Source organism: Myotis lucifugus, unplaced genomic scaffold (genome assembly GCF_000147115.1).
Source record: "Myotis lucifugus unplaced genomic scaffold, Myoluc2.0 scaffold_63, whole genome shotgun sequence".
Lineage (NCBI taxonomy): Eukaryota > Metazoa > Chordata > Mammalia > Chiroptera > Vespertilionidae > Myotis > Myotis lucifugus.
In genome coordinates this window covers 3,564,873-3,575,966 of record NW_005871111.1, presented here as the reverse complement: position 1 = coordinate 3,575,966, position 11,094 = coordinate 3,564,873, and the positions used below count along the sequence as shown (strand labels likewise).

At 40.4% G+C, this 11,094-nt stretch overlaps 1 protein-coding gene across 1 annotated transcript in view; it reads right to left on the bottom strand.

Annotated features, from left to right (window-relative positions):
* RAVER2 (ribonucleoprotein, PTB binding 2) overlaps nt 1-11,031 on the bottom strand; it is an 81,291-nt gene extending 70,260 nt beyond the window's left edge. The window contains exon 1 of the mRNA XM_006089778.3: nt 10,986-11,031. The gene's annotated coding sequence lies outside the window, so the exon portion shown is untranslated. The remainder of the gene's footprint in view (nt 1-10,985) is intronic.
* Nucleotides 11,032-11,094: the final 63 nt, after the last annotated feature.

Here is an 11,094-nt window from a genome sequence, read left to right as displayed (position 1 = left end):
TTTCTGGGCCTCATCTCGAAATTCTGTTTCTTGTTACTAATGTTGTGGCCCCACCCATACAAAGAAACAGAATTTCCGGAGGATGAGGCCCAGAAATCAGGATTTTAAAAAGATTCCCAGGTGATTCTAATGTGCAGCCAAGGTTGAGAACCACTGCTCTAATATGAGAGGAAAGATAGAAAAACTGAGTAGCTGGGGCGAAGTGGAGTGGAGCTGGGAGGGAGGGGGCGGCAGGAAGAGAGCCAACAACTATGCTGGAAAATACAGGTTAAAACAAATTCAATAAATTCTAAATGCTATTTTGGCATTCGGGTGGTAACAAACATTTAACAGAAAGCTTCAAACACAAAGAAAATGTACAAGCAAAGGGAAGAGGGAAATAAATTCACAAATCTAAAGATAATGATAGTAAATAAGCACAAAATTAAGCACCAAATGCCTAGAAAACAAGTTTAGGGACTCGGTGAATTAGGGACTCACAAATCTAGCAAGCGAGAGAAACTTATTTTTCTTAGCAACAGGCGCTTACTGTGAAGAACACTGAACAACACAATGAATAACAGTCTTGACACGTTGTAACAAGAAACATTCTTTGTATCAATCTCTGACTTCTAATAAACGTTAAGGAGGAAATAGTAAGCATGGTTCCTTGTAAAGCCCTTAGGAAAAACTTTTTCGGGCATCTGTCTTGTTCCCGGCACAGTACCTAATGTCAGCCGCGTGGACTGGTGACTAGGGAACAAGGAACTTTACATCAAAGGTGACCTTTTAAGAAAGAAAATTAAGGAGCCTGGTTTATGCTCTCGCCTCGGTGGAGGACCATCCCACCAAGGCCTCAAACTGCCCACAGCAGTTTTTGGTAAAGCTCTTCCCAAGCAGCAGCTCTGCATCTGCTCACACGGTCAGTACACAGGGAAGTGCCAAACACACGACAAAGACCACAATGGCCTGGAATGCGCTTCTCAGCCTGATCTACAATCCCAGTGAGATCCGGGGGGAGTTACAAGAGGTCCATAATCCCTTGGAATTACATGTGAAATTTTGTATGCCTATGAATATTAGCATTTTTTTTTTTTTGGAGAGAGGGTTTATAGCTTTCCATTTACAAGCCATAAACATTTGACTGAATAATTATAAGTGAATGGAGCAACTTCACTGCCAAGAAAGAGCAAAGTCTTCCAGTGCAAAATTCATTCATTTTACCAACCAATCCTGAGAGCTTGCCATGTGTCAGACAAGATTAACGAAGTGCAGCATTTTAGGAGAAAAAGGTGAGCATCCTCTTCGGTTTTACATTTCCCTTGGAACAATGTGTCAGGTTCTAGGTTGAATACGGGTGACATTATATGATCACTGTCCCTGGAAACACAACACAGTGTGCGTGGAGGGGAATTGCATTGCAGGGTAAGAATATGAGCTCTGAAATCAAACAGACATCAGTTCTTCTCTGCTCTACCACTGATCAGCTGAATGACCTTGGACAAGTAGCTTGGCATTAATTTTGCATTTCTGTGTCTCTATCAATAAAATGGAAATAAAAAAATTCTGATCTCACAGCCTTGAAATGAAGATTAAATATAATATACACAAAATACAACATACAGCGCCTGGCAACAGTAGGCACCCAATAAACAAAGGTTGTTATTCTTATTATAGCTATCCAGAGGAAAAGAGGTTTGTTCCACTGAGGGGCTACTGGGAGATCTCAACTAGACAACTGTGATCAATTTGGGCGCCACATCTTGAGAGATACACTAACAAAGTGATAGTGAGTGATGTGTGTTCAGAGAAAAATTCAGGGTGGGGGAAAAGTAGATTTACAGTTGTTCGTATGAAAAAAAAAATACAGTAGTTAATAAAAAATGAACTCTGCATTTCATGTACTCACAACTATAAACCTACTTTTGCCCACCCCTGTTAATAGGTTGGTGAGGAAACTTAGCTCAAGTCCTAAAAACTAGTGGTTTGAAGGAACTGAAGTTGTAAGTCAAAAAAGAAACTACCATACATCCTCTATATTACTGAAGGGGAGAAAGTGAATCAAGAAATCAAAATCTCGGGGAAATAAGTTTTACATATTCAATATAAATAAGAAATTTATAAGATAGATGTCTGAAGATGGAGTAGGATACCTTACAAAACAGTAATTTATTTGAAACTAAAGGTGTTAAAATGTGCTAGAATTCACATGTTAAGGACTCTGTAAACTGGATTCATATATTAAGCAAAAGGATTAGATGAAATGTCTTCTAATCACTTCCAACACTGTTATTTATTTTTAAATTAAAATTATATATTATTTGGGATACTACTGGTTGGTAGAAACAAGACCCACTTGAAATAAATGAACTAATAAAGGGAATTTAGTGGCTTGCCTAATTAAGAAATCTGGAGATAGGGCAAGCTTCAGATATAGTTTGATCAAGGCTCCCCCTCAGCTTCCCTACTTTTCCTCCCCCAAAGCCCAGGTCAGTCCTCCGTTGGAGTTCTACTCTGTCCTCAGACTGTCAGCTGCAACCAGGGCAATGTGTCTCTGCACTAATTCCCAGTGGGAAGAAAAGAATCACTTACCCTAACAGCCAAAGCCCTGGCTTCTCTGTGATACCAGCACGGTCAAGGGACTACCATGTATTCCCTGGCTCAGTTCCCAGCTACTGCCCATCTTTTTACCAATTCCAATGGCAGAAGGAAAAAAATCTTGTTTGTTCCTTTAAGTCACCCCTACAGATGGGGAGAGAAATCAAACCCACACAAATCATTCAGTTTCTAAGGACGGAGGGGTGTGTCCTCAAAGGAAAATCTGGGTGCTGTTAGGAAAAACGGAGACTGGATAGGCAACAGTCTCAGCCTCAGCAAGATACAGACTGAGTAAAACTAAGTAATTGAAGAGAATTTTTTAAAGAGACTATTTACAAAGGCTTAAAGAAATCCTATTACTAGCAACAGTCCCCTACAAACCCCTAGGCCTAAGGGGGCAAGGGGAATGATTACAATAAGCCAGGGAGCTTAGTTGCACAGAAAGCACCACTGGAAAGAAACCATGAGTGCCCTTTGAAAGTGGAAATAGCCAAGTCACAGTCACCTGGTAGAGAGAGCTGGGTGAATAAATACTCTCCTCTCTCTCTCTCCTCCGCCCTCTGATCTCCCACCAGTGGCTCTGGCCAAATGCAACCAGAAACCCCGGGATGAGAAAAGCCTTGTTAGTGCAATCCCCAGTACAAGTTAGCGTCCCAGGACACAGAACAGGTGAGAAGGGTAGAGACAGATCTGGAGGAACAAATGGAAGACATTCAGCACAGCCACCAAGGAGGATTCACTTCAGATCATCATGAGGCAGAATATACACTGAGTGGCCAGATTATTATGACCACCTGACGTTTGTAGGTAAATTAGCTATAATTTCCCACTGAAGTTGCTAGAGGGCCAGACCATTATAAATAGGGAAGCAGGTAGATATAGATATAGATATAGATATAGATATAGATATAGATATATATACACACACACATATATACATACAGAGTGGCCAGATTATTATGACCACCTGACGTTTGTAGGCAAATTAGCTGTACACTGCATCATCGTATGGGATATGGAAGTCGAAGGCCTGTCCGAACACCTTTGCTGTCTGCAGTTACCAAGATAAAACGTCTCCAATTCGCACAGGAACACAAGGATTGGACAGTTGAGCATTGGAAAAAAGTCATGTGGTCCGATGAATCATGTTTCCAGTTGCATCATGCAGATGGCAGAGTGAGAATTTGGCGGAAACAGCATGAAAGCATGCACCCCACATGCATGAGTACAACCCTTCAAGCTGGTGGGGGCAGTGTTATGGTTTGGGGCATGTTTTCCTGGCATGATTTGGGCCCTTTAATTCGTGTGGAACAACGTCTGAATAGCACAACATACCTAAGTATCATTGCTGATCAAGTTCATCCTATCATGTGGATGGTGTATCCCAATGGAGATGGCTTCTTCCAACAAGACAATGTGCCATGCCACGGTGCTCGTATTGTGCAGGAGTGGTTTCAAGAACATGAGAGAGACTTTACCTTGCTTAGGTGGCCCCCACAATCACCAGATCTCAATCCAATTGAGCATTTGTGGGACGAAGTTAAAAAAGCCATCAGGCAGCTGGTTCCACAACCATCAAATATCACAGAACCAGACAGTGCTATTCATCAGGCATGGTGTCAGATTCCTCGAATCACCTTTCAACATCTCGTGGAGTCAATGCCAAGAAGAATCACCACAGTACTGAAGGCAAAAGGTGGCCCAACGAAGTACTGATAGGGTGGTCATAATAATCTGGCCACTCGTGTGTGTGTGTGTGTGTGTGTGTGTGTGTGTGTGTCCCACGTTCAAAGGCTGTTAAATCGTGTTGTTTACCGATATCTTCAGGAAAAAATCACTTCTACTGTTGTGGTAAAGAACCTGCTTCCCTATTTATAATGGTCTGGCCCTCTAGCAACTTCAGCGTGAAATTATAGCTAATTTGTCTACAAACATCAGGTGGTCATAATAATCTGGCCACTCAGTGTACAGTCCAGACAAGTGTTCAAGATGGTCTAATCTTCCCACTTCTCATTTAGTACTTCTCTCAGGGACCCTGGCCCCTCAGAGTAAGGCAACTGCCTCTTTAAGGCAAACGAAATACAAACAGAGCCAGGGGCCCTGGTAAGCAATTTTACAATCCTCAAACTTAGATACTTTTGTTTTCTTTATTTACATTTCTTCATTTGCCTGCTTCAGCTGGGCTAAGTACTGCTAAGCAACAAAGCTTTTGCACACAGAAAAGAAATAAGCCTGGAAGCCCACAAGGGCCACCAGCTATAAGGTAGGCAAGATCAGAATGGAGAGACAAGACGCAGGGGGTTAGTGAGAGGGACCCTTTTTGCAGGGCAGCCTTCCATCAGAGTTGATCTCATTGAATGCTCTCCTGATCTTCTGAATCTTGCTTATTAAAAAAGCAATTCCCTTAAATACAGCTCCTTCTTGAGCCTCTGCCATAAGACGCAGGTGCGCCCATCAATGACTTGAAGCTGGGAGAGTCTCCACTCGGGTGTAAAGCCGATTAGATGTCACTGCACTATGTAGAGTAATCTCACACACTTCAGAAGCATCATAACTTAAGTAGATGTTAAAATGCTAGCAGGCACAACCAAATGCCACCTACCTGTTCTTTACATGGGAAAACGTGTAGCAAGTCTAAAAATAATTAGTAAGCATTAGGAAATGGTCTATAAATCACCTGAGACGTCTTCGGACTGCTCGTTAACACCTAGCGTGGAGATGCTAACCACAAAATGCTCCTCTTCTGGAATGTTTTCAGAGCCCAGAACAAGCCCGGCTGGAACACTGCAGGCACTTCTGCCAAGACTGAAAGCTTACAGAGCCCGCGGTGTCCCAGAAAGCTGCAAGTACAGCCCGCTAGCAGCTTTCAGTGTCCCTGTCACATCAGAAAGAGGATAACAAAATACACGGAAAAGAAGTAGAGCCCATATTCAGCTCTGATTAACTACATTAGAAAAGAAAATATAATCCATAACTTTTCAGTAGTATAAACTACACTAAGACAAGTAACTTTTGGAAGTAAGCAAAATAGCATTCTCAATGAAAGAATAATTTCAAAGTGTGAAAACATCCAAGTATTGTCAGAAAAAGTGGTAATAGCCCTCCTTTAAAGAGAGGCAATAATAACTGAACACAATGTTAGACAAAACAAGTAAGTATATATTAACATTTTTTAATTTTAGAGAGGGAGAGGGAGAGAAAGATAGAAACATTAATGAGAGAGACACTGACTGGCCTGCAACTCGGGCATATGCTCTGACCGGAGATCGAACCGGGGGCCTCTTGGTTCATGGGTTGATGCTCAACCACTGAGCAACACTGGCCGAGCAAGGCATATTTTTAAATCCCTTCCCCATCCTCCCCGCTTAAAGAACATAAAGCATGTGAGAAAATTCTGTTGGTTTTTTTACCCATAGAAAAGAAAAATGGGAGTAAATAGCTTTTAAAAAGGCAATCAACCAGTTTCCTACATTTGGTGGTTTGTTATTCTAAAAGGTGCTTGGTTGATAAGACTATGCTTTCAAATTGTGTTGAAACTGATCACCAAGCTTCTCAATTAATTACCATAATTGAATACTTTGAAATGAAAATTAATAATACACACAGTGAGACAATAGAATGCTTCTTCTATTACTGATCTTGGCTGTTAGCCCGAAGCACTTCACATTTTTTTCTAGTTGCACAATAAAATCCCTTTTAGATTTTAAAATAAACACAATAAAGGCAAAACACATGTACACACATGCAGCATGTAAGGAAAAAAATGAGTCAACTCAAGTGATATAGGACATAATACCACTGTTTTCTCCAGTAACAATGCTATTTTTTGAAGGCTAATCATAAAAAATAAACAATTTAGAGAAATGCAATAAAACCCACATATTAAGGCAACCCAAATTCTAACTTCAGAGTTGCAAAAGACAACTCACACACATATACAATGGCTGTTCTGAGTAAGAATCAGTATTCACAACATTGCTATTCATTATAATTATAATAATTATAAACATTATTCACAATAAGCTAATCACTATAATTACATTACAAAACACTAGCATTCAAAGACAATACCAACAATATCCAAATCACAGTGGTATGAAGGGCATCTAGGCATCTTGATAAAACTACAGTAGAATCCAATGCAGGACTAATAAGAAATGAGACTAAAAATATAGGCAAGAGCCGAGTCACAAAATGCCTGCAATCTTAGATTTCTATCCTATCATGTCATGCCTTTCAAAATGAGTTCTGAGTACTTCATGGTAATATAGGAATATAAACAACCATAGGATAAATATGGTGCATCTTCTGTAAGTCTCAAATTTATGGAGAAAAAATTTGGAGAGGAGTTAAACAAGTTTAAGTCACTGTTTTTTTTATTAAGTCCCATTTTACTAGAACATAAAATTATGTGTTGTTTTTCCGACAGAATATGAATCTTAAAGCAATTTCGTTCTTGCAGAAAGCTAATCCAGGTTCACTATTCCTTACGCTTTAAGCAAAAGAGACAAATTGATGGAACAATTTCAGAAAAAGTTTGAGAAGCGGTGCCAAGAATGTGAAGTCAAAGGATTTTTTGTTTGTGTTTTAAAGCAGGAGTGTGACATCAGATGTGTGCTTGGAGAAGCTCTCTGGCAGCTGTAAGCAGGATGGGCTAAAACGTAAGAGACAGGCCATAATGAGGGTAGCTGACAAACAAAACATCTGTAATAGTCTGTTTAAGAGATGAAAAGGACATGAACCAAAGTTGAGGCTACGAGAACACAGAGGAAGATTCCAGAGAGCAGAGGAAGCTGACAAGATAGCGCCTAATTGACTGCACCTAATCAATGAGACAGCTTTTAAGAACTTATTAGATAAAGGTGTTCATTTTCTTTTTTTTTATAGCTAGTATTTCTGTAAGGTTTCTGATATATGTATCTTTAAAAGCTCCCACTTAAAAATACTTTCAGTGTGCCTTTCAATCACAGGAAGTGTAAAGTTGTGAGATGCTACTGTAAATCTGTCATACCAAAAAATTAAACAAAATTTGAGTAAGGTTTATAAAAACTACATTTAATAAAGGCAATACCCATATTTCAAAAAGTTAAATTATCCTACTAATCAGTTACCATTATAGCTTTTCTGTAGCTTTACTACTCAGTATGAGAACTAGAGTTAGGAATGGCTTTGATCCTTCGTGATATTCTAGAATAAATGAGTGAATAAACATAGATTCTTCTAGAGAAGAACATGAAATTGATTATTTAAAATATCTGATTACTTAATAACTAAACAAAAAGTAATAACTTTTTAAAAAATCATTATTAGTCAGTTCATAAGAGGTAAATATATAGTTTAGCCAGGTGATACTGGCTAAAAGGCACCAAATAAAATTATAGTTAAACCTTCATTAGTAAGCTGACAATAAAATGCAGCCACTAAAAATATGAGACTAAAAATATAGGCAAGAGCCAAGTCACAAAATGCCTACAATCTTAGATTTCTATCCTATCATGTCAGAAAAAGGAGACATTAGAATTGTTAAGGTAAAAGATAAAATACCAAAATCCTTGCAGAATATATTCATGAAAATATTACAACTTAAGAAAAAGTAGATGAAATAAATATTAATTTTATTGGACCAATAAAAAATAGCAATTCTCAATCTAAAGAATCTAAAGAAAAGACTATTTTCATTGCTTTTACTAGTAGAAACTAGAATATTTTGGTCTATTCTACTTATTTATGTAACACAGATCACTGATAGCTGTAATATGATTTTGATCAGAAAACTAGGAAAGGTGTAAGTACAAAAGATGATGGAAAAATAAACACTTCTCAAAAATATTGTTTGTAATCAAACACTGCTCTGTTTAGATTTTAAAACTACATATCAGAAATATTAAAATAATTACAGAAAAATATGCTAGGACAAGTCCAGATAAGCCTCTAAGACAGCGGTTCTCAACCTTGGCTGCACATTAGAGTCACCTGGGAATCTTTTTAAAATCCTGATTTCTGGGCCTCATCCTCCGGAAATTCTGTTTCTTGTTATGGGTGGGCCACAACATTAGTAACAAAGAAACAGAATTTCCAGAGGATGAGGCCCAGAAATCAGGATTTTAAAAAGATTCCCAGGTGATTCTAATGTGCAGCCAAGGTTGAGAACCACTGCTCTATGACCTAACAACTTTTTTTTTTTTGGCTTTTAGATGAAACTTCAGCTCTCAAAAAAAAACAAAAAAGAAACATGGCATAAGAATTTAACTTAACATAAAAATGTAAGATTCTGTCATAGTTGGTTTGGCTCAGTGGATACACTTCAGCCTGTGGACTGAAGGGTCCCGGGTTCCATTCCGGTTAAGGGCACATGCCCGGTTTGCGGGCTCGATCCCCAGTGTGAGGCGTGCAGGAGGCAGCCAATCAATGATTCTCTCTCATCACTGATGTTTCTGTCTCTCTTTCCTTGTCCCTTCCTCTCTCCGGAATCAATAAAAGATTGGCAGTAAAAGACTCATCTAGACACAGAGATCTTATACCAATTTTATTCCATAGTTTATGCTTTGCTACCTTAGAGAAAATCCTAAGATTTAGGCTAAACATAAGTTCATAACAGAGAAGGAATATCTCAAAAATACAAATCAGTGTAATTCTTATAAAACTTCTCTCCATCACAGCCACCAGGTAATTAAAATTGTTCCTTTTATTAGACCCTTTGATCTATTTTTTCATGTCTCTTGCAAAGAGAAATGAGAAAGATACCAACAACAAAGCAAGATTAGATAGGACTGTCTAAAATTTGGGGTCTAAATATTTTCAGAATGCAAGGACATGTGATAAAAAGAGATGACATTCTACAAAGGAAATCAAGATACTTCACCATCTCTCTTCTCCTAGTTTATCTACACACACAGCTGCTAGTTCTTCGATTTGCTTTTTTAAAAATGCTATCTGCCTCATCCATGCCTCCCTCTTTCTGAGCTCCCTTGCTCTCCTCTATTTGCATGAGGAGAAGAAGGGTGCCTCTATGAAGTCAGTCCATTACAGGTGCCCTTAAGGTCGCTTCACAAAACATTACCTGTCTGATAGTAAGTGGACAATGATAGAATATTTGAAAGGGATGAGATACAAGGCTGAAAGACTTTTTTTTTTTTACCTTGCTTTTTGAAACAAAATGACCCCTCATGCATGTGGGTTACAAGGTTATATACTCACATTTATTATGAGTGGCTGTGGAAGGTCTAATCACATAGTGACGAGGCACTAATCTTACTATTTCATGGATCCTGAAAGAACTGCCCTGCAATTATCAACAGCCAGCTCACTTGCAATTCCATGCGTCCAGGTACAGGTGGAACTACACGAAATCTGCAACTACCAGGACAGCCCACTCTCCCCATCCACACAAAATATATAAATTCAAGTAATACGTGAAATAGACAACTAAGAAACCCTAAAGAATCAAAGATATGATCTCTCGATCTCTCTCTCTCTCCTCTCTCTCTCTCTCTCTCTCTCGTAAAAAAAAAAAAATACATAGGTATACGTAAGCACAGGAAAAGAGAGAAGAACATCCCATGCTAACAGCGGTCATCTTTAAGTATCAGAAATATGAGTGATTTCAATTTCCCCACTTTTTGCTTCTCTGTATTTTCTTGCTTTCCTACAATGAGTATAACCTTGGCAAGCAAGAATGGGGGTAGTTAAATAAACGCAGAGCTTCGAACCGTAAAGCAACAGTTAATCTGGATCAAAGACAGAAAGTAGCCTGTCTTTAAGCTTCCTCCGAGTCACTGAGGGATAAATCCTCCAGTACTTGGCATGCAGAAGACGGATGCGCAAGGCTCCCCAAGACCGAGTGATAACCTCTCCATTCCTTGGCCTTCAACTGAAGGGACAGAGTTGGTCTATATACAAACTTGGTCAAGTGCTTCTGCAACAAGAAAGCTCCCTCCTCGCGCTCTCGCGCGCCCTCCCCCCATGGCACACCCAAGTCCCGAGGACCCCAGGCGGGACCTCCGCCCCTCTCAAGGTGCTCCCGAAGACTTGGCACCCCCTAACTGAGCTCCATAGCTTCCCTCCACTCTCCTTCAACCACTTGTCCCCCTCCCCAGCCCCCCCAGACACACCCAAGGGGCCATAGGGGAAGGAGAAAGCCAACCTGACTTGCAGGCAGACGCCCCCGATTCCCGTGACCTTGGACAAAGCCGCATCGCCTCTCGGAGCCTCAGTTTCCAAATCTGCCACCCTCGCAGGGTGACCTCAGGCTCAGAAGAAACCCGGGGGAGGGGGTGCAAACTCGACGGACCGTTCTCGTAACTCTATACCGACCCCCTCCTCCCCTGACCTCTCCAAGGCGCCGGGCACCAACCTGGACCCCTGTCCGCGGCCCCCGGGACGGGTCGCCTCCCAGTCCGTCCCCGTACCTGGCAGTTGCTGTCCTGGGGCAGGTTTTTCACCAGGATTTTTCCTGCGGTTTACTTCAGTTCCCGGGGGCATCCGGCTGGAAGCCGGCGCGGGCCACCCTCCTCCGGG